This window comes from Diprion similis, chromosome 9 (assembly GCF_021155765.1).
Source record: "Diprion similis isolate iyDipSimi1 chromosome 9, iyDipSimi1.1, whole genome shotgun sequence".
Classification (NCBI taxonomy): domain Eukaryota; kingdom Metazoa; phylum Arthropoda; class Insecta; order Hymenoptera; family Diprionidae; genus Diprion; species Diprion similis.
In genome coordinates, this window is record NC_060113.1 from 4,781,448 (window position 1) to 4,805,634 (window position 24,187).

Consider the following 24,187-nt stretch of genomic DNA (forward strand, 5'->3'; position numbering starts at 1 on the left):
ACCGATGAAATAATTACTGAAATATTTTTCAGCCACGCGAACGATTTGAAAAGCGAAAACTAAACACCGGCAATGATAACGAAAACGTTTTACGCAATTTTCGTGTATAGATTGCGATTGATAATCTGACTAAATAGAGAAATGCTTCCGTTTCACTGGGCGCTAAATCATTAATGAATTATTCATGAATCACAAGTGATAAATTTTTTTTCTCTGCTTCTCTGTTTGTTACAAGAACTCTGGGAGCGAATATATTATAGTTGAAAACTATGTGTCGTAAACTTGAACATTGGTATCGAACATTGACTCGATTTTAATAATCGCCTGAAAATTTAAACGAGTCTTAATCCAGGGGAAATCGACAAGCCTACGATACGTAATGCCGGCGACAAAACGAAGAAAGTAGAATGACGTGCAATTTTGGCGAGTCTTCGAGCAGCAAACTTGATTCGTCCAAGGAAGCAGGGGACGTCGGCGAGGAGTCGAGGCGAGGAGATCCTGGCTAGAGCGAAGGTCCTCCGGATCCTGCGAGGCGAGGAAGGCGTCGCGTCGGGCGCGACTAAGTCACTTCCTATTTAGCGTCGGGATTTCACGTCGGAGATAATGAGAGGCGGTTTTGCCGGGAGTCCACTTTGCAAAATCGCTCTCAACGTCGCCGCTGATTGCTTCTAGGTAGCCGATTTATTACGATCTCGTTACTCGCCTCCCTCCCCCTCCCCCCCCCCCCGCCGATTCTTTTCTTCCGCCCTGCAACGAGACTCGGAGAAAGTTAGGCCCGATTTCGATTGTTTTTCACACTCCCCTGACACGGAAGCGATTCGCTCGCTCGTTCGTTCGTTCGTTCGTTCGTTCCTTCCTTCCTTTCCTCCGGCCTTTCCTTTTTTCTTTTCTTTTCTCCTCGGTTGCAGTCAGCTACCCCCTCTCCAAATAGAGGACGAAGCACGCTGCTCCGCATTGCATCCTTTTTGCGATCGGTGAAAGCCATTATCCTTTGACAGTTGAAAAGATACAGGCTCTCACTTCTTCGGAATGTCCATGCTGCGATTCGCCATTTGTATCGTTCTCTGATTTTTTTTTTTTTTTAGAGACCGCAACTCTAGCAGAATTTTTTATAAATTCAGGTTAGCGACTTTGCAATCTATATTGCCTGTAATATTGACGATATTTCATTCATTTGTCTATCTAATTAGTCTTTCCACGATCTTTTCGTACAATCGGTACAGCTACAATATCAAACAGACGGAAACGATTTAGCAAAGCAAAAAGAAGCGATGAAAATTTTTATAACAATTAATTTCAATATACTTGATTTTCACAACAATTTGTTCTCGATTTCAATAATAATTCAACACAACCCTCGGGGCAATCGATTTCAATGATTCGCCGCAATCGCTCTACCGATCAATCGATCAATCGATCAATCTCAGTCAATCAGCCCCAACGAAGATCCCACTCTGCAGTCACCGCGCAGGTGATTTTCTGTTTTATTCAGCTGTTTTCACCACGTAGATATCGCCTGGACGTGTGATCGGCAACTCAATTGGCCCAACCTATCGGCCCCCCTGGGCACCCCCGGGGGGCATCATAGACTCGGCGCGCATTCCGTTTCATGACTATATGTACTCGAATGAGGACGTAACGTAGCGCGCAGCCACTATACCGACATATATAGAAGAACTCGAGACTTCTTAATCGTCGTTCGCTGTTTCGGCGTTTCAGGTATGCGGTCGGCACGAAACGCCGGCCGCAGGCCGTAAAATCTTCTCTATTTCATGAAAATCGAATGAGAAATTATTTCGAAAGAAAAGAAACACCCCGAGTTTTATTTCATTCTCGAGTTTACTTTTCAATTGGCAATTATAGAAACACATCATCAATATCCTGGTGAATTGCTATAAGTGATGAATGTTTATACACAGGTATATATACATATATTAGAATGGCGCAAAAAAACCGACTGTATTTTTTTTTTTCGAGTCTCGTGTGACAAAATGTTAGTTTTTAATGTTTTGAGAGCCCACTCCAAAGGACAGCTCAAAAAAAAAAAAAATTTTAAGACGTCGCTCCAAATTTAAAAAAATGTCAAAAATCGTCAAGAAATTAAATAAAAAAAAATTATATTTTCAATATTTTTTTTTTTATTTTTAATTCATGTCGTGGTGTATTGTTATCGATTCTTTCTTACTAAATTAAAGAAAAACAATTTGTGAAATTTTAATATGAATATTAAAAGGTCGCTCGAAAAGATCTAAAGAAATGCACCAAAAAATTGAGAAAAAATTATAAGCGACCTTTCAAAATTCAAATTTTGAACTGAAACTTTCGGAAACTTATTTTTTTTTTTTGTCTATAATATTATACCGTAACGAGAAAAAAAAACAAAAAATAAAAAATAATCGATTTTTGACGATTTCTGACGTTTTAAAAAATGTGGAGCGACCTCATCAAAATTTTTTTTTCGAACTGTCCTCTAGAGTGGGCTCTTAAAACATCAAAAACTAACATTTTGTCACACGAGACTAAAAAAAAAAAATATATACGTGCTGCAATAATGGTCAGAGAGTCGTTGAATCAAATTATTGCATATTTGATTTTGATTAGATTTTTGTTCATTTATATTCGTGCTTAATTTTCTGCCAAATATAATCATACGGTATAAATGTATATTCTTATTTTTCTCCTCTTTTTTACGGCAAGCTTTCGCGATATTTCTTCAGCTGTCGAAGGTTTTTATTTATTTTATTTTTTTCTCCTCTCATTCCCATCGACAGATTAGAGAATTTCGATTGCAAGTGTATGTGTTTTTCTTATTTTTTCTTGTATTATTATTATTTTTTTTCTTCTTCTCCTCGCCGAAGTTCTGGAGAGATTTCACTTTCAGGCTGTAGGGATTAGTTTTTCAAATTGAAATTCTACTACTTTTCACGTAGATGCTGCTGATTTACTCGATTACTTAAGCATATTTAATTATTCAACGATTGATTACTCGCGTCATTTCTTGGTGCGATAATCACACACAAATACATGTATAAGAAGAGAGGTGTATTCACTGTGGAAAGCAATCGCTTTAAATCACTCGAAATAGCATGAAATTATGTGAAATTATTTAAAATCGTTTGAAATCGTTGCAATCGCTTGTCACGTTTGCTGTTAAAATTGGTTATTTTTTCGTCGTGTTAAATTTTGAAAGAAAAAAAAAAAAAAAAAAAAAAAAAACCAACAACAACAAATTACACAAGGAACAACATAAGAGATACTGAAAATAAATTTCTGCAAAATCTATACACAGATGAATAAATTTTTTCGTTATTAGAAAGAACGTGTCGTTGTATGTCGTAAATTACATTTCTAAAGAGAATTATTATACGAAGGCGAGAAATACGAATGCATACATTAACGTGAAATGGCCAGGATATTGAAATCCACGCGAATGCATCCGATGTAATGACATAGTATTAAGTAATTGAAAGGTCAGGATCTCGCGAGCGACCGACGTTTAATTTAATCCGGTATACCAAGTGCTTTGCAGCCTCTGTGGAATAGCAGGTAATTCGTTAAACCACGGTACGATACCCTGCAGGAGTTTGCCTGGCACATTTGCACTTTGCACTCACTCCTGGAGGGAGGGCATGCATGCTGTATGCACCACGCAAACCACGTGACAGCGGTAAACATGTGAATCGAATTCATCGTTGCACTGAAATTTTTCGAAACTTTCACACACGTACATAATATATTTATCAGAGAAAAATTATTCGCTGTTTTTTGAAAAGTTTGTTTAGATCGACTGAAGTTTAATCACTCTTTGAATCTGTTTTAACGACACCTTTTTTCCGAATCTCTTGAAGTCTCTGGTTTTTCTTCTGAAATTTTTTGAAATTTTTCAAAAATAATTTATAATCTATTTAAATCTTTGAATTTTTTTTTTTTTTCTGCAATATTTGAAATCTTCTGAAATACCTTGAAATTTTTTGAAATTTTTCTGTAATCTCTTGAAATCTTTTGCAAATAATTTATAATTTATACTTAAGTCTTTGAAATTTTTTTGCAACAATCGAAATCTTATGAAATCTCTTGAAATGTTATATAAATAATTTATAATTTACTTGAATCTTTGAAATCTTCTGAAATCCTTGAAATCTTTTGTAATATATCGAAATCTCGTGAATTTTTTTTTTTCAAATAATTTACAATCCATTCAAATCTTTGAAATGTTTCGTAATATTTTAAGTCTTCTGAAATTACTGAAAATCGTTGTAGCAAAAAAAAAAAAAAAAAAAAAAAAAAAAAAAAAAAAAAAAATCCGTTACGATTTCAGTCCGAATCGGGGAAATTCAAAGACTTGAGAAAATCGGTTTTTCTGCAGGCAATTATTCGCAGCAGACTCGTAGTAAGTAAGTGATTGGAATTAAGTATCCTAACTACACGCTTGAGGTATGCGGAATCTAAATACCGGTATAATTTCGCTATCGCAGATATACCTGAGTGAAAAAAAAAAAGAGGAAAAATGCACGGCAATAATCCTGCAAGTCCGGAGATTTCACGTGACGTAATAGCACGCCGTTAAATTCCGCAAGTCGCGGGAAGAACTGAACCATTAATCCCGTATGACTTGAACTCCTCTGGAATTAAACTCACTTGCAGAGTCAGAGTCGACGTGTTTTTTCTCGTATAAATAGACACGGAAAAAAAAAAAAAAATTGCAATTTCGCAAGATAAAATCGCGCTTCACCTGCGTTTATTATAAAGATCTTAAACGCTAAATTATCTCCGCATTCCGTTCCGTCATTACTCTCATTATACGGCCTACAATGTGACCGATCATCCGATAATCCAAAAAAACATTTGTAAATGCGACACGATTTTTTTCTTTTTTATTTGTCGCAATTTTTTTTTTCTTCTTCTTTTTTTTTTATTCTGCAACTCTTCTTTCTTTCATTTCTAAATTTATGCAAATTCTGCGGATTTTTCGAAAATTATTTTAATTTAAAAATCGGGCTTTCGATTCACCCTGAGAATATTTATGCACATCGATCGGTTACGTCGAACCTGTTATTACATCGTTGAGATTAGGATTAAAAAATTGTTCGTCTCGTATAGAGTTATTTTCGTACGTTGAACGCAGATAAGTGATAAGAGATGTTTGCACTTGGTTCGCAGCTGGTTTTATCCCTGGTGCAGCGTAAATTTACAACAATGTTTCTTTTTCAAAAGACATAAGAGATTGCGTTGCGACATAACATCACATTCAGGTTACGAAGTAGATACGGCGCGACGGAGCCAATGTTCGGAGGGTCACTACTCAACGTGAACCGATTATCACGTCTGACGACCCAAGGATGCGTTAATTACGCGAAAAATGATCTTGCTAGTGAAAAATACGCAGACGAAGCGGATTAGTCGCGTTAATGAGTGATAAAGTGACGGTTCAAAAACCGAAAATCGAGTCAATAAATTTGATTAAAATAATATCTCGTTGGTGAGGCAAGAAATGAACAAAACAGTGGACAAAAAAAAAAAAAAAAAAAAAATCATAACTCATATCAATTAAGAAAACGATCAATGTATTGATAATTTGAATAGTCATCTTCTTGATAATTTATGAAATTATCGAATCCCAAAAATGTCAATTAAAAACACGACTTACTCGTACAAAATTTTCGGTTTTTAGTTTTTTTACTACAGTGTTGCACAAGTTTGTTTTTTTTCGTATCCAAAAACGTGCTGTTCGACAAATTTCAATGAATCATACGTCATCTTGTAAATCATTAATGAATTATTCATATACCGCCAGTGATATGAATTTTTTTCTCTGCTTCTCTGTTTGTTACAAGAACTCTGGGAGCGAATATATTATAGTTGAAAACTATGTGTCGTAAACTTGAACATTGGTATCGAACATTGACTCGATTTTAATAATCGCCTGAAAATTTAAACGAGTCTTAATCCAGGGGAAATCGACAAGCCTACGATACGTAATGCCGGCGACAAAACGAAGAAAGTAGAATGACGTGTAATTTTGGCGAGTCTTCGAGCAGCAAACTTGATTCGTCCAAGGAAGCAGGGGACGTCGGCGAGGAGTCGAGGCGAGGAGATCCTGGCTAGAGCGAAGGTCCTCCGGATCCTGCGAGGCGAGGAAGGCGTCGCGTCGGGCGCGACTAAGTCACTTCCTATTTAGCGTCGGGATTTCACGTCGGAGATAATGAGAGGCGGTTTTGCCGGGAGTCCACTTTGCAAAATCGCTCTCAACGTCAGCGCTGATTGCTTCTAGGTAGCCGATTTATTACGATCTCGTTACTCGCCTCCCTCCCCCTCCCTCCCCGCCGATTCTTTTCTTCCGCCCTGCAACGAGACTCGGAGAAAGTTAGGCTCGATTTCGATTGTTTTTCACACTCCCCTGACACGGAAGCGATTCGCTCGCTCGTTCGTTCGTTCGTTCGTTCGTTCCTTCCTTCCTTTCCTCCGGCCTTTCCTTTTTTCTTTTCTTTAATTCCGGCTCCCAGTAAGTTATCGAAATTGCTCGTAATTCGTTTCTCCGATTTTACGGTTGTTTCCTACTCGCCGTCTTTTCGGAATTCAGGTTAGTGTGGCAATCGCCATCACTTTGCAATGTTCTCACGCAACTTATATTCCTCTACCGTATATACAGAAATTTATTAGCGATAAAATCTCCCTGCTTCGAATGCGTCGCGTCGGTGCTGAAGGTGAAACAGCCCTCTGGGCAAGGGATATTGCGGAAATCGTTAATACCTCTGGACTTGGTCGGAGTGTCGATATATTCATTCTCCTTATTTCTTGCAGTCAAGAGTTTTCACTTTTTCCCCAACCAGTCAAGTTTATCCTTTGATTCGTATCCCATATTTTTCGAAACAACAAATAAATATTACACCCTTCGATCTATCATTCGATAAACAAATTTTCAACGAATAAACAATTCTAAATCCCAATTCAACAATAACCTGCAAAATTTAGCTAAACATATACGTTTGCCACGCTGTAATACGACGTCGTCAATATTTCACGCAAATTAATATTTTTTTATTTTTTTCGTAGTTCTCACAACGATTGTGAAAAAAATTCAGTCAACTTATCCGTAAAACGGGTTTTATAATTACGTATTCGTAATTCCGACCATGAAATCGGTTCGAAATCGTTCGAACACGGTGTGTACCTCGTTATAATCAGACACGTAACAGCCGATGAAAGTTGGCCCAAAAATTGAGATTAACGGTACTCGAAAATACGATATCTTATCTACGACTGGAGCGTATAGAGAGAAATAAAAAGAGAGCTTTCACATATTTCGATGTGTTTTATTTAAATTGAGATCCCCCTACCTGTGTGACGTTCCTCACACATGTACGTATACATTATACAACCGATTTCCGTACAAGCAACGTATTCCTTTTTGTTTTTTTTTTTATTATTATTTTTTGCTTCTGTATATATATATATATATTTATATATATATGTATTATTATTTTTTTTTTGTCACTTTTTCACCTCGTTTACACGGTACTTTCTGTATCGTGGTTTACAAGTTTCGTATTGTAAAACGTTTCGATTGTTCTAAGTCCGCGATCCATGTCTTCCCGCGAGTAGGTATAATAAGACTTGAAGCCGATTCGACCGCATCGTGAGTTTCTTTATAATGGAATATGAATTCATGTATTATGATATATACATGGCAGCTGTACTTTATACATCCATAACGTTTTTTTTTTTTTTTTTTGTTTTTTTTTTCTTTCGTATCTATACATCTCGCAGGATTCAGAAATGCGGTACGAGCTGATCACCTTTCAGATATAAGCACGTCGATATAGCAAACAATGCAAAATTTATACCGCGTTGAACTGCCTCTTTGTGTTTTTTACGCTTTTATTTTATTTTTTTTTTCCACTTTTTTTTTATTCAAACGTAACGTTTTTACACATTTATAAAATGAGCACGATTATGTGGTCGGCCTTTTTTTCAGTTTTTTTTTTTTCGAAATTTTAGCCAGACGAATTTGCAATTTTTTTGTTCCCATCACATGGCAACGTTTTCCTTTTTTTTTTTTTTTTTTTTTTTATCTTACTTCAAAGAATGTTCAACTTAATTTCTATCTTAAATTATCATTCAAGGACTAATTTATTTTTGTTCAATTGATTGAAAGAAAATTTATAACACTGTGATTATAATTTGTTTCGTTGATTTTTAATATCTTAAAAATTTTTTAATAATTAATTATGATAAACGTGAAAAAGCAAATGAGGAGTGGAATTCTGTTATATGGTTCAATATGTCCACAATTTATGGTTGATACTTTAGTGACGTTATTCAATGAATTTTCACTGATTTTGAACAGACTAAGATTTCGAAATATGAGTGTGTGTTTTGTGTTGTTGCAGTTTACCAAATTTTAGACAATTCGAAAATGGCGAAACAGAGGTTTCTTCTTCGAAACGCGTTTTGATTTTATAAATTTTGCAAGAAACGTTTCACTTCGCACGCATAAAACCTCGGAGAATTTCCAAAATCCAAGAATTGATCTCCGTATCATAATTTCAGAATGAAATCGACTCGAAAATTCTTTGATGTTAATTTTTTTTCCACTCTATTGTTTTTCAACAGCGTGTATCTCAACTCCATTTTTCAGATATTCAAACGTGAAACGAAAAATTCGTTCTTCTGCTATCGATGAATAGAAAATAATAAAAGTTTTTTCAAAAATCGTTCAGAACGTCTGAATTGTATTCACGTTCTTAGTCCGCGTAGATTTTTTCTGTCGTCGTCCCTGTTTTCAAACATTATTCTGAATTTTTTCAGACTCTTCTCAACAATCGTTTCTGATTGACGATTTTTTTTTTCAAACGAACAAAAAACGACCGTTTTTCAAAATCTGAAAAAAAATTCACAACAATCAACCACTTTCATTCATTCACAGATATATGTAAATACTATTTTTCAACTACACGAATGGAAAAAAATTCATTTCCAACATGTATTGTACGTACCATTAGACGCGTAGTGTAATAATGCCTACGGCTTAACTGTAATAGAAGCTCTTGCAAGGACTACAGGCGAGTCCTACTTTCGAAAGGAATTATGCGATACTGTAGAACCTAATATTACATGGATAATACACAGGTATATTATTCCGTTATGAAAAATTCATCCCGTAATCCTCAGAGCAGAATTAACATAGCTAGGTAGGTATACATATATATATATATATATATATGCACACCTCTTCCGGTTTTCAGGCATAATTAATTCATTCAAATATTCGCCGGGTGCAAGTTTTTGTGTGTGTTTTTTTTTAAATCACTTTGGAAAAAAGATGAAAGAAAGAAAAACATCAGGACTAAAATAATATCCATAGAATATTTCTGACGGTATTTGTTTTTGGTTTTTTTTTTCTATTAAATACGCGAAATCATTTTAATAAAATTTTTTATAAGTGTGTAGTTACGATATCGATAATCGAAGTTAATTTTCCCCCACCAGATTTTGGGAAAAACTAGTAAAAACGTGAAAAACCAGGCGAAATTTTCATCCGGAGGTATTCGTTCGAATTTAACAAATATATAATATTTAAAATTTTTAAAACCTCCTGCCAGATTGCAAAACCCGATATCTGTATGTTTGAAAAATTTGATTTCAGTTTTGTCCAAAGTAGTAAATTTCCTATTTTGGAAATGTAAGTGGAGTTTTTTATTTTTTATACTCGATATTATAACTGTAGCATATAACGATGAATTGATTTTCAGGAATTGACTAACTGAATATTTTGTAACTAATCATTGCAAAAAAATTAAGAAATAAATAAATGAAAAAAAAAGTGATCAGCAAACTCGATAAATACTTCCCGTCGCCACGGGGGAATGAAATGAGAATGCAAAAAGGTATTGCGAAAGGAAAAAAATAAAATTCATCTTCTCTTCCTACGAACGGTGACGCGACGCGCGACGTGACGGCGTCAACGTACCGGGAACAACGTCCACCTACATTATTTATTTAACATACGGAATCACACACGGCGTCGTGTGTTGCGGTAAGTTGCTACAGGTAGAATACACCGCGGCTTTGCCTTAGCCCACGTGACACAAGGCCGTGCGATTACCTTGATCTCCGTTCTCTCTTTCTCTCTCTTTCTCTCTTTCTCTCTCTCACGGTCTCTTGCAGGTAACGTCGTCGTCGAGTCTTGATCCCAAGTCTCCAGCATCCGGTACGAAATATGTTGGAATATGTTTTTTGCGATACTTTTCATCAACGCGAAATGGAAAGAACTTCGGCGATGATCTCGAAAATTGCGGAGTGAAAAATTCTGATACCGATGAAAATTGACACAATGTCAAATGAAAAAGATTGTAATTAAGAATGCGGAGAAATATTTTTTATGAAAAACAAAATATTGATATATTATAATTATAAGAGAGGCTTCGTCTTATCAAAGTTTTCGAGTTATAAAGAGTGACCAAAACGACATTCGATTTATAGAGACTCGTAAAAATTGGCCAAATATGTTTTTTTTTTTTTTTTTTTTTTTTTTCGAAAGAGTTTCGAGTTCTAGCCTTTGACTTATTGTTAGAGAGATCGGTTATCCTTAAACTCGAGTTACAGAGTTATTCTCTGTTTTTTTTTTTTTCAAATTACAAAGGTTTTTCCAAGAGAACAGACTTAATCTCAGATACATGGTGGTTTTAGAGTTATGGAGGTTCGACTGTATAATATCTATTCCGCAATAATAAGTCGTCCCAAATCGCACTCAAACCAAAAACTCACAATTTCATTTCCAACCAGCGAATCCGCGATCCATTATCCATTGTCTTCGTGATTCGTTGGACCCGGCAAAGTACGCGGCAATCAGATTTTTCTATGCGTAGGACAAAAAGGCTGGTATGCGGCTGCTGGGCCAGTATATTTTACAGTTACGGGACCCCATGGTGGGTCCCGATGGAAAGATTTAGAATCGCGATGTCGGGCGAGAGGTAAAGAAACCGTAAACTGGTTTCGTCGCGGGTTTTTTCGTCGGAAATGCTTCATAATCTCGAGTGCATCCCACTGAGATAAAAAATATATAATCAGGAATTATACAGCCCGCGTAAAAATTTTAATCTCATTTTTTCCAACAGATAATTCTGTAATTGGATAGAAATATTATCTTCGTAAGATTTTTACAAACAATTGCGGTTTTATATGTATATATATATATATATTATATATGGTTATACGAAAATTGAAATCATTTTCATCTCCATCATTTCGGCCTCGAGTCAGGCTTCATAAATTCATAAAGTTTAGTTCTAATTACATGATGCAAAATGCAACGTACACATCGAGTTCGTGTGAATATAAAAAATCTACGGGAATCTTTTGAATTCGTTACGTAACAGGAAGGAAAACGCGAATTACGTACACGTGATGCATCGAGTCACGTTAACGTTCGCGAATCTCGTCACAGGATGTGGATAAATCGCAATCGTGTATTCGCGTGAATATCTAAGAAGAAAAAAAAACGGCGATTATCGCAGCGTGCAATGGATCGAAAAATTAAAAACAGGAAAAAACATCGTCGCAGATTTCAATTGCATAAATATTGAATGAATTGAATTTTCGTTATCGCCGTAGGTTTTCAAGATAGATTTTGTCGTTGCTGAAATTGATGATAAAAATGGAATTGATTTGGGGACGATCGACGATAACGAATTGCGAAGATTAAAATTGGATCGAAGAGGAAGATAAGAGAAATCATTCCATATTTAGAATTATACTCATACTTTTATGCAAAAGATTATTAAAGAGTACATACAAGCTATTAAAGATACAATCTGTGAGATCGTACATCTGATCTTGAATTTTGAAAATCATTATCACGCTTACGTTTCACGAAGATTAATTATTCTTTTTTACATAATATATATTCAATCTTGATTCAAAACATCACGCGATCCAATCTGTATAGGTGTGCATGTACAAATAAATAAATATATATTAGGGTGGTGCAAAAAAACCGACTATATTTTTTTTTTTGAGTCTCGTGTGACAAAATTTTAGTTTTTGATGTTTTAAGAGCCCACTCCAAAGGACAGCTCAAAAAAAAAAATTTTAAGAGGTCGCTCCAAATTTTAAAAGATGTCAAAAATCGTCAAAAAATTAAATTAAAAAAATTATATTTTCAGTATTTTGTTTGATTTTTAATTCATGTCGTGGTCTATTGTTATCGATTCCATCTTACTAAATTAAAGAAAAAAAATGTATGAAATTTTAATATGAATATCAAAAGGTCGCTCGAAAAGATCTAAAGAAATGCACCCAAAAATTGAAAAAAAATTATGAGCGACCTTTCAAAATTCAAATTTTGAACTGAAACTTTCGGAAACTTATGTTTTTTTTGTCCATAAAATTATACCGTAACAAGAAAAAAAAAATTTTTTAAATCGATTTTGACGATTTCTGACGTTTTAAAAAATGTGGAGCGACCTCTCAAAAATTTTGTTTTGAACTGTCCTTTGGAGCGGGCTCTTAAAACATCAAAAAATAACATTTTGTCACAGGAGACTCAAAAAAAAAAAAATACAGTCAGTTTCTTATACACTAACACTATCCACCTCACGTATCTCGGCATTATTAATACTTAGTCATATGCCGCGGTTAATCGAAAAGATATTGCAGCTTTCACTTGAGCATGTATATATAACAAGCTTCACATATCCTAATAAAAATATAGATATATATATATATATATATATATATATTTATACGTATATACATGCTGATGAAAATGATACGATGAGTGAATTTGATTTAGAACACTTTTGCAGGTAATTGAAAATCATCATGCAGCCGCATATACATATGTGTTATACCTAGAGACGTAAAAGGTGGATCAAGAGTTCAATTAACGCCTCAGAAGTCGAGATTTAATATCCACTTGAAACACGTGTAAACATAGGTTAATTAATATTAAGTGTTCCTTGCACTTACGCTCCTTTCTATTTATCAATTATCACCATATGACTCAACGCCTGCATGTGAGTTTTATTTTTTTGTTTTTTTATTTTTTTATCGTTGTTCTTCTTCTTCTTCTTCTTCTTCTTTTTCTTATTTATTTAAAGTACTTTTTACCGCACCTACGTGTTATAAGTAATATATTTTTATCGGTGTGGATCAAGTAATTAATTTTCGAACGATCGGATCACGCTGGAATAATTGCGCGTAAAGTTTTAATCATATTTCGCAGCGACAAATCGCTCAGGATAATTTTATCGGCGAAAGGTTAAGAAAAAAAAGTCCCGCAGCCGGTAGGATTCGAACCTACGCTCCCAGAGGGAATCTGATTTCGAGTCAGACGCCTTAACCACTCGGCCACGACTGCCGTTGACGTAGAGATTTTCTTTACACTAGGGGTGTCATCCCCTAACTGATCGAATTCCGAACGTTCCTAGCCCGGCAAAATCACTCGATAATATTCATCTCGCAAAACTATTATAGTCAACGAACTGAATGAAACAATCGAGGGTTTATATATACAGTCAAAAAAAAAAAACCCAAAAAAAATCGATTTTTCAAAAATTGTTTTTCGAGAAGACCTCTTAATTTATTGAAAGAACAATTTGCACACATATTATGGTAACTTTTAACTGTGTTTGAACCTTTTTTGTGTTTATCAAAATAATAGAAAAATTTAGATATACAAAAAATATTATATGTTTTTGGCAAAATAGCGGCTTTACAAGAAAAAAAAAAAAAATAAAAAAATAAAAATCAATGATTATTAATTATTTATGAAAAAAGAATGAAACGGCGAATAAATCAGGGATGCTATTAGATTCGCGGATTTCTTACGAGTGAGAAAAATGTCGAGAAAGGCACTAGCAAAATTCTACTGCAAGCGAAATTAAACGCGGAACCTGCACGACTACGTCTGAACGACGATGACGGGACTTTCTAACGGGGTTCTTCTATAACGGATCGATAGATTCTGAAATGCTCAAATACATACAGAGAGTAACAAGCCTACATACATGCATACGACACTGGATTTTAACAAAGGAGTGTAATTTTGTAGGGTGACGATGCAGATACTCGCCCCGATTACGATGGCTTACCGCAATGTTATTCCTATCGTAACTGCAACGATTATCTACAAACAAACTTGATTATGTATTAACAAAGAGTCGCAATTAGCTACGGGTTTTATAGAAAGGTTTTTTGAATGGATCCCTGAGGTACCGAAGGAGCAGACTTAAGGAGGAAAAGGGTTCGAGTTACGAATTTGCTTAGTTTAGAATTATTTATCAAGTTATAAACTTGAAGTAAAGAAATCAAACTTTGAAGAAACAATGAAGTTTAGAATGGAATCATCGCGGAAATCATACGGATCAAAGTTCCGGAATTCAAGATTCCAAGATTATTCGAAATATGTTAGAGCAACGTTCCGAAAAGTAAAGTTCCGATGGAGGAAAATTTCAAAAAATAAAATTTCAATGCAGGAAAATTCCGAAAAATAAAGTTCCGATGGCGGAAAATTATGAATATAAAAATATACTTACACAGCATAGTTTACTCAACGAGTGGATGTAAAAAATGAGAAAAACCAAAAATCAGAATTACCAGGATTCCAGCAGTCGTAAAAATATCAAAAATCAAAAACGGGTGGGATAGAAATAAAAAATGATCAAAAAATTGAAGGGTCACAGTATTGAATATTTAACGAAGCGAAAACTTAATTTATAGAAGTCCAAAATTTTGATAACAGAAATATGGAGAAGTGAAAGAATAGAAAGGTCAGAACATAGAATGCCGAAGTGTAGAATTGTCAGAATTCCTCTCGATAATGTAGAATCGTATACAGATTCTAGATTTTGACGTTCTATGTTCTAACCTTTCTATATTTTGGCATTCTTTATTTCGACTTCTTGTATTTACAACTTTATATACTTGGACGCATGTCATATTTCAAAATTTTATCTTCAAGATTTTTTCGTCTGTGAAAATTCAATATTCTGATCCTTCTATCAATTGACAATTCTAGTTTTTACCCTCACCCATCCAAAACACAGAAAGATTAAGCCAAATATTCACGGAACTGAAAATCTTCGATCATTCGGAATTCCGATGTTACAGATTTTTAAATTTTCTCATTTTTTCATCACAAGGGAAAAACTTTTCTTCTCAGTATATATTTTATTGTAAAAGTAATAATGTTAAAAGAAATTTGTAACCGTGAGGTTTTAGTCGGTGTTAGTGCTACTGTGTGGGAAAAAATTCACATAATCATCTCACGAAATTTCGACGAATTGGACACCCTTGAAATCTGACTTTTTTTTTTTGCATTTAGAGGAAGTGCGATTCGTCTAGATTTGCTGATATCGTGATGTAAATTTTTTTAGAGATAGTATCGCTAATACCCACTAAAACTTCGCGCTTACAGACTTTTTTTTAATATTATTACTCTCGCAAAAAAATATATGGGTCATTCCATGCCAAATCGACCACTTTTGAACCCGACCCCTTTCGACTTCGCTGAAAATTTTTCATCATTTTCTACCTCATGAAAGACGTCTCTCTGAATTTTTTCAAATTTTTTTACCCATCCAAAAAAAAAATCATGAATTTTTGAAAAAAAATCGTTTTCTTTTTTTTAAATCACCATAACTTTTTTAAAAATTGACGTATCGGGACGTTTTTTTTCTGAAATTCTTGTTTTTTAATGTACTTTTTAGAAAAAAAATAGATTACAATGATCAACATCCATCTTCGATGTTTATTTTTAGATTTTCGGAAAAAATCGCGAATTTTTTTATGATTGTCACTTTTAATTTTTTTCATTCTCAAATTTTTTCGGAGTGAGATTCTTTCATTTTCAATTTTTTTTATTATTTCAAAAAAAAAAAAAAAAAAATTTCTCCAAATTTGGCTCATTTCACATAATCCCACCCTGAAATTTTGTATGAATGCTCATGAGATCTCAAAAGTTGGGAAAAAAAATTTTGCTCAAAAATTTAAAGTGATAATCATCGAAAAAATTTCGATTTTTTTCGAAAATATCAGAAAAAAAAATAAAAATTCGTCCACATCCTAATGTAGGTACGTGAATCCCGAATGAAAATCGTACAAATTGTTCCTACTTTCACTTGTGAAACACTTGTTAAAAATTTCAAATCGATCATCTACTAAATCGTACCAAAATTCTTTGACCTTTTAACTTTTCGCGATCTTAAATCGAGCCTGACAGTTTCTCGTATACATATAATAAAGCATCAATGTTGAATTGCAAAAAAATTATAAGTGTAAAAAAAACTTCGGATATATAAGTTCAGACAATCGCTTTGAAATCTTCCGCAGGTCTTTAGATTAAAAGTGAAAACAATTTGTACGATTTTCATTGACTTTAATAAGAGTTACGAAGAGAAATAATGGAGGTCGTGGCGACGACGGGATCACGGCTAGAAATTCCCGTCAAGGATCATTAAACCGTGTCTAATGTTGCGGGTAGTGTGGAGAACAATCAGAGAGAATTTCATACGACGACGCGACGTATAATAAATACCGGATGCAGCCGATGATCGTAGAAGAACTAACTAACGATATCTCAGGTCCGTTTGCGCTCGAGGATATTTTATTATTATATTATAACCGACGCAGATCGCGTCCTTCGATCCTGTCCCGGTAAACATTCCGTTTACAACAGAGTGCGTTGTGTCAACTGTTGTATGTATTTACAAGGTATTATTGAACGGTTAAGGTTATAGATCATAGATCAAAAAACAGACGAAACACGGTATCGAATTTTCTAAAACGTAAAAACTTGATTTGTAGAATTTCGAAATTTGGAAAATTGGAGTATAGAGGAGTAGAAAATAAAAAGATTACAGTTTTGTCAAAAGTCAATAACGCGAGGTATTATTGAACGATTAAGGTTATAGATCATAGATAAAAAAACAGACGTAACACGATATCGAATTTTCTAAAACGTAAAAACCTGATTTGTAGAATTTCAAAATTCGAAACATTGGAGGATAAAAAAGTAGGAAATAAAAAGCTTAGAATATGGAATCCGAAAATATAAAATCGTCAGAATTTTTATGGGTAATAGAAAATCGTATAAAAATTCTAGATTTTGTCGTTTTACGTCTAAGCATTTCTATAATTTTTTGTCCTTACTTCGACTCGCTGTAAGTGTATCAATTTTTTATACTTGGACTTTACAAAGACTTTTTCAATCGAAATTTAATTCCCGTAGTATTATAACGACGACTGTGTAAAATCACTTCTGAGAAAGTATCTACTAAACGGGATAACAATCGAAAATTCAACAGACTGAAATAATACCTTGTGTAATTGCACAAAAAATATATATATATATGTATACACGTTTAACAGTTACAAGCAAATCTTTTTTTTTCTTTCTACTGTGTTAAAAACTCATATTGTCCGAGAAACTATAATTTTATTGCGATTTAACTGCATAAAATTAGTCAGAATAATCACGGAATATTGTCGCAGCGGTTTTTTTTTTTCATCTTCCTATTTTGTTTCTGTGCATTTTTTTTTTTTTTTTGCACTTTCTCTGCAGATTCGCAAACGCAAAACTTTGTTTCTTCATTTTTTAATCATTCTTTTGCCAATCACAAACGTCTTAATTTACCAAAATATTCATTCGATTTATAGAAGGAAGTTTGAATATATATATATATATATAAACAAACCGGCTCCGATGCAAAATATACAAAACGCGCAATTTCAGGCGTGACGTGGAAAAGCTCGCTTCTGATTGCGAGCTTCTAGTTTCAGATACGCGAACACGCCGCTGTATATGGCTGACAGTGCAGCCTAGGCTGCAGCTCATTGAATTTAATCGCAGTTCAGGCTTTTTTGCATCATGAATAATTTCCGCCAGTTTTGCACAGCGCTCATGCAGCATTAAACGTGCACTCTTGGCTGACCGCCTCGAATAAGTTGCAGCCGCGGCTATCGGGCTCAACAGGTTTACGATAAAGATACGGCGGGTCTCATATCTCTAATAAGCCTGCAGTTCTCAAATATACGCGTCTAAGCTGAACTCGAGAGAATGTTGAAAAAAATTGGAGAACACGAGCCGTGCGTCTATGTCGCAAGAATTCGCGATCGCGACTGATTGTTGTAATTTTCATTTTTTTCCTTTCTTTCGCACATCGGGGGGAGAAATTGTCAATTATTTTCGCCGGTTGATTGGCCGATAATTAATCGATACTTTTTGTTAACTTCGCTATACGAGATTATAATCGTACGTCAAGTGTTTATTCAATTATGATAATCGAAAGCTCGATGTCGATGCTTCGTCTCAAACTTCTTTAAAATTTTTAACATCGAATACAACAATCTTTCAATTTCACTCTGCACGAATCGTTTTATTCAGAAGACTATTTCACCGAAACAGATATTTATTTTTTCGATTTTCAATTAAATATCGCTAAGCGGTGATTATGAATTGAATAAAAATTATGTAATGTTGAATGAAATTAAATATTCAACAACGCCAACATGATAAAAAAGGAAAAAATCTGTTTCAGTGAATTTGTATAAAACAGTTTTTTCTACCGAGAACAAGCTATCGTAAAGTGAAATCGATTATTATTAATATTATTATTATTATGTGTAATTATCATATATCTGATGCTTCTGAATCAAAATATAGTGAGAAAAATTATGTAACACGTATACTTTTCATGGAATGATTTTTTAAGTGCGAGGGCAGCTTGGACGGTCTAAAACATACCTGTTTTCATGAGTTTTTTTTTCAAACTTTTTTTATTAAGAATGAAAACACTTTGAGCAATTTTCGTTTGAAGGCTTTATTATTTATAGTTTCAAGAACGTTTTAGAATTTTTTTTTATCGAAATTAATAACAAAATGGCAGCATGACGCATATCGTTTGCTACTTGTATGCGTCATGCCGCCATTTTGTCATTAATTTCGATGAAAATTTTTGTGAATGTTCCTAAAACTATAAACAATAAAGTCCTCGATTTCGAATTGCTTTAAGAGTTTTCATTTTCTTTGAAAAAAAAAAAAAAAAAAAAAAAAAAATTCTCCTAAAAATGACGAATTCTAAGTTTTGAACAATAAAAAAAAAATCACATCAAACAATATATACGTTATGGTATATAAAATGGAAAGCTGATCTAGATTCGGCACTTCGATACCTTCGTCTCCATCACATTTTTCTCTTAGAAAAAAAAAAAATTCATAATTCTCTTCTCACCAAAGAAACGACGAAATGTAATAAATATAAAATGAAAAAACGATAGCGCGAAATAAAAAAAAAAAAAAAAGTGAAAAAAAAAGAGAAGAAGATGAAAAAGAAAAAGAAAAAGAATAATGACAACAACAATAATCAGCTTATTACGCCTACTTTCTCTCGTTTATAATCCGAATTGCGAAATCAGGTCGACCGGGATACCGAGTAAAGGGGGAAAATTCATGGGGGGTAGAGAATGGGTGGAGGGGAAGGCGACGCCGTGACGGGATCATTGCTGTCCCGACGTCCAACGTCGCGACGCCGCCACGCCTCTTTTCACCTACGCACTTATCGCACTTAAGTTTGACACGAAATGCTCCCGTAACATACGATGTATATATGTATATGTATATCTCATGTATCTATATGGCACCCCGATCGAAAGTCTAACGGGCAATTGATTTTTTACTTATTTATCTGTCCTTTTTTTTATTCGTTTCTTGTTTTTTTTTTTTTTTTTTTTTTTTTTTTCGCAATGTAATTACCCCGGCTGTTCACTGGGACAGCCAAGGACTTTTTGCGATACATATTTCTCGTACGGTTATTAGGTATTATAAATGATACGTACGTTGGGTGCTTTCATACCTGAAACGCGAGATAAGAACGTTATTGCTTATTATATATATATATATATATATATATATATTTATATACATACATACATATGTATATATACTATATACCCTATTCATTATGATATGAAGTATTTATTATTGAAAGAAATCTGGTGGGTGAACGGGAATTATTGATAAAAAATTTTATTATTCCATAATTTTGTTTATATTGTTTGAAAAGATCATTTTTTTTTTTTTTTTTTTTTAATCTTATATTACCAAGGTTCAAAGCGTTGATCAAGCTTTTGATGAATCTCGAAACGATCGAGTCGCTTGATTTTTCGCAATAATTATTTTCCTCAAAATGCAGATTCGTCAACTCTGCCTGTGTGTATGTGTTTTTTGTTTCATTTTAAAAAAAAATTTTTTTTTAATACAATTACTCGATCATTTGAGAAACTGATTCAGCTTCAATCGGACTTCTTTCGTCGAGTTCAACGTAAACGCGATATACTTTTTCGAAATCACGTTCCAACTTGATTATACTTATATATTCATCTTCTGTTATAATTAATTCATCAGAGTTGTAACAAATGTAAAAATTTCAACAATCCCAGAGACACCTGGATATCATCGATATTATAAAAAAATTCGTCCGTTGTACGATATTTCAACGAATCGCTAAACTCTTAAAACAATGAAAAAAAAAAAAAAAAAAAAATGTAGAAAAAAAAATAGAAACGCAATTTTCATAATTTATCAGAGAGTTAAGTTGGAGGTGAGAGACATAAAAAAAAAAAAAAAAGGAAAAAAAAAAAATAAAAATTCCAAACGTTCTTCAAGAGTAAACGACGTAGCCTGCATGTAGCCGCAAAGTGATGCATGAAATTGATTTATCTAACCCATTGGTCCCAGAAATTGCTGTTATATATATTATAAATTATATATATATATATATGGAGAAGGTGGTCAGCGGAGAAAATATAATACAGATCATTTCAGCATTGCGTAATATTTATTCGATCCACTCTCTCTTCAGGCTGAACGCGCGCGGTTTTGCACGCGACAAACAAGTCGCCCAGAACTTGTCGCAGAGTCAGATCAGATCGAAGGGTATGATATACATGTTACAGTTGCTCAACGCTTACACACCCCGATAATTGAACACGCGGTAGATAAAAAAGGTGAGAGAGAGAATGACGAAAAAGAAGAAAAAGAAAAAAAAAGAAAAAAATCAAAAACAAATGGAAAGAAAAAAGAAACTCAATTTCTCTGATTTAGCACTTCTCAAACGCTATATATATATATATATATATATATATATATATGTGTGTGTGTGTGTGTGTGTGTGTACGTGAAATCGATAATGAATTTCTGAACGCCCCGGCGGGGGATGAGAAGAATTGAATTTTTTTTTTTTTTTTTTTTTTTATAGTAATTTGAAAATTGTAAAATAATTATGCAGGTAAAATAAAAATAGACTTGAGGACTGTGTAACGATTTTTTAAACATATAAGCAAGCAATCAGCGATATTCGTTATATATATATATATATATATATATAACAATCTTAGGAACCTTGTGCCGGGAGGATAAAAATGGTGAAAATAAATTTTTAATGAATATAAATAAAGTCTGTAGCCTGTTTTACGAGTTTGTCTTTCGCTTTATAAGAATATATACTATATCTATGGCAAATGAGATATTTCTGTTGTGGGAGGAGGTGCCGCCCTCGCCTCGGGCGAAGTTTCACTCCAGTGATCCAGTTCGCTCTCGATCACTCGCCGTTTGAAATGAGCTGCAAAAAGAACGAAAGGCGGGTGAAAAAGAGTAAGAAAAATCCATATCTCTTGAGAGGGTTTGGTAGGGGACGATCGAGATTGAGATGAAGGGTGGGAAAAAAATTCTTCATTGCCGGCTATGTATTTTATACTTATTTATTTATTTATTTGTTTGTTTTTTTTATTTGTTTGTTTGTTTATTTATTTATTTATTTCACAACTCCCGTTTATTTATGTAATACGCATGGCAGCGGTTACCTGAGACCAGAACGATCGCCGTCAACTGTTTATGCCGTGTTTAAGGGTTTATATACAGTTAAAATTTTCAGAAAATCGATTTTTTTTTTTTTTTTCATATAATTTCATTATCGTAATGTACATTATAATATCCAAGTACACGCGTAGAAAGTGTCTTTTGTCAATCCGGCAAATATTGACAACTTGATGTAAGTTGGAGGGTAAAAAAAAACAAAAACAATTTTCCACCGCTCGCAAAGTGCTTCTGTAACTTTGTAAACGCTTTTTTCTCAAAACTGTGTTTTTCAATTAGGTGAGCATGATTTCTCGCGAACGGCCAAGCCGATCAATCTCACATTTTAAAGAAAGCCTTTTGAGTATATTTTTTAATAAAATTAATCCAAGATTTTTTCCTCACCGATGAATATTTTCTATTTTATGAACAGTTTTAGGCTTAAATTATTGTAAAAAAAAGGTTTTTCTTTTTTTTTGGAGGGCTTCCGGACCGTGTATAACCCCTTAAGAATTATTTCTGATTTTATCGACATACGAATTATACGAAAAAACAATAGAATTCATTTGAAACGCTTCGCGACTGAAAATGCTGAATTTGATTTTCAAGATTGTAAAACAGCTTGGCATATTCATCGCGTTAGCATTCAAAATTTGAAAAGGTCATTGTGACTCTCATTTATCAAAGGTCAAACTATCTGTCGCGTATTTATTTAAAAAATCAAGTTTTTTACTAAAGAAATATTAGAATGTATCCAAAATGTCAGTTTCATATCCTTATAATATATAAGGATATATCCTTATATATAAATATACTGTTTTTACTGCAACAAACGTTGATATTTAAAAATGGCCAGGGTCACAAGAGCCACAGCTTAAAATCGAAGGTTGAAAATTAATCGAATGACACTATTTTATAACTGTTCAAATTCTTTGCAAATAAAAAAAGGAAAAAAAAAACAAAAACAAAACAAATCTTTTGGCAGAGAATCAAATTCCCTAGAAAATATATGAACATTGTTTATAATCACTGAGGTGAAAAATTCATAAATAATTTCAAATTATTTTCTCGCGCCTAAATTATAAATGAAAAAAAGATGCGACTTTGACAGAAAAAATGTTGTAATTTTTTTTTACCACCGTTCTATCACGCTGACTATTTTTCATCCTACGTAGTATAATAAAATGGCGAGAGCTGCTCCGAATTTAGTTAGTTTGACGGTGGTCGAGCAACCTTGACCAAAAGGAAAGCAGGAACGGTATAAATTTCGGTTTACCTACTCAAGTGTCAGTCGGTCTATCAATACTCTCACCTCGAGCAAAAACGTTCTGTTAATTGCAGCACTAGGATACTCGGTTACAAAGTAAGATTTATAACACATGGATCGATGATGGAGAAAAAGTGATCGATAAACGGCAACGGAGAGAAGTAAAAAAAAAAAAAAAAAAAGAACAAACAATCACCGTGTACAATTAATTTTTAATCTCTTGAACTTTTACAAAAGTATATACTATGTATTCAACGTGAATTTTGCGAGTTTGTGAAAAATATTAGAAGGAGACTGACACTTGATCGTTGAAATTTGTAGGCGTGAATTTTTTTTAAATTTTTTTCTCTGATAAGAAGATTTTTGGATGTTCGTTATATACGTGGATAAAAAACGGCGTCATGAGGATTGATTGGATATTTAAATAAATAAAGAAAATAATGATAATTGAAACGTGCCAAAGTGGAATAAAATCTGTAATAATTTTTTTTTTTTTGTTGCAACAGCGATACAATCGCGCTTTACATATTTAAATATATATATATGTATGTATTATATATATTTATATATGAGTATTTATAGAGCGCGGTTGACTGGCTAGAGATGAAAGTTGGTTCTGCTTCATAGATCTAACTTTCTTAGAAGGAATTTCATTTACTGCAGCAAATAATAAATAATAGCTTAATAACAGACTATTAATTTTGCCGTTGTATCGCCCTTTCGCGAATACACGTATATATAGACATATATATTTATGTGTGTATATCTATATAGTATATATATTTGTATAAACATATGCATAGATGCACTGCCATGCCGTCGTGTTTCTCCGCGTGTCTGCGTGTCGCGTGTTCGAATCTTCGCTAATTCACCTCCCACTTGTTATCCCTCTTATATATTTTCTCTCCGCGATCTGCGGCTCTTATCTTTTACCGATTCTTCTACTTTATTTTTCATTCTTTTCACTCGACTTTCAAGCGAGAGTCGGAATATCATTCATCTCGATTGCGTGATGATCGCGCGGTGCAGTTTCAGCAGCGAATCGCATCGTTAATACGGAAACTAGT

At 33.7% G+C, this 24,187-nt stretch overlaps 1 protein-coding gene and 1 non-coding gene across 2 annotated transcripts in view; one reads left to right on the forward strand and one right to left on the reverse strand.

Annotated features, from left to right (window-relative positions):
• The window catches only part of LOC124410299 (protein dimmed-like), a 99,155-nt gene that overhangs the window by 12,501 nt on the left and 62,467 nt on the right, over positions 1-24,187 (forward strand). The window lies entirely within an intron of this gene.
• Positions 13,279-13,360, reverse strand: Trnas-cga. Its single transcript has one exon. It is a non-coding gene; the product is annotated as a tRNA-Ser (tRNA).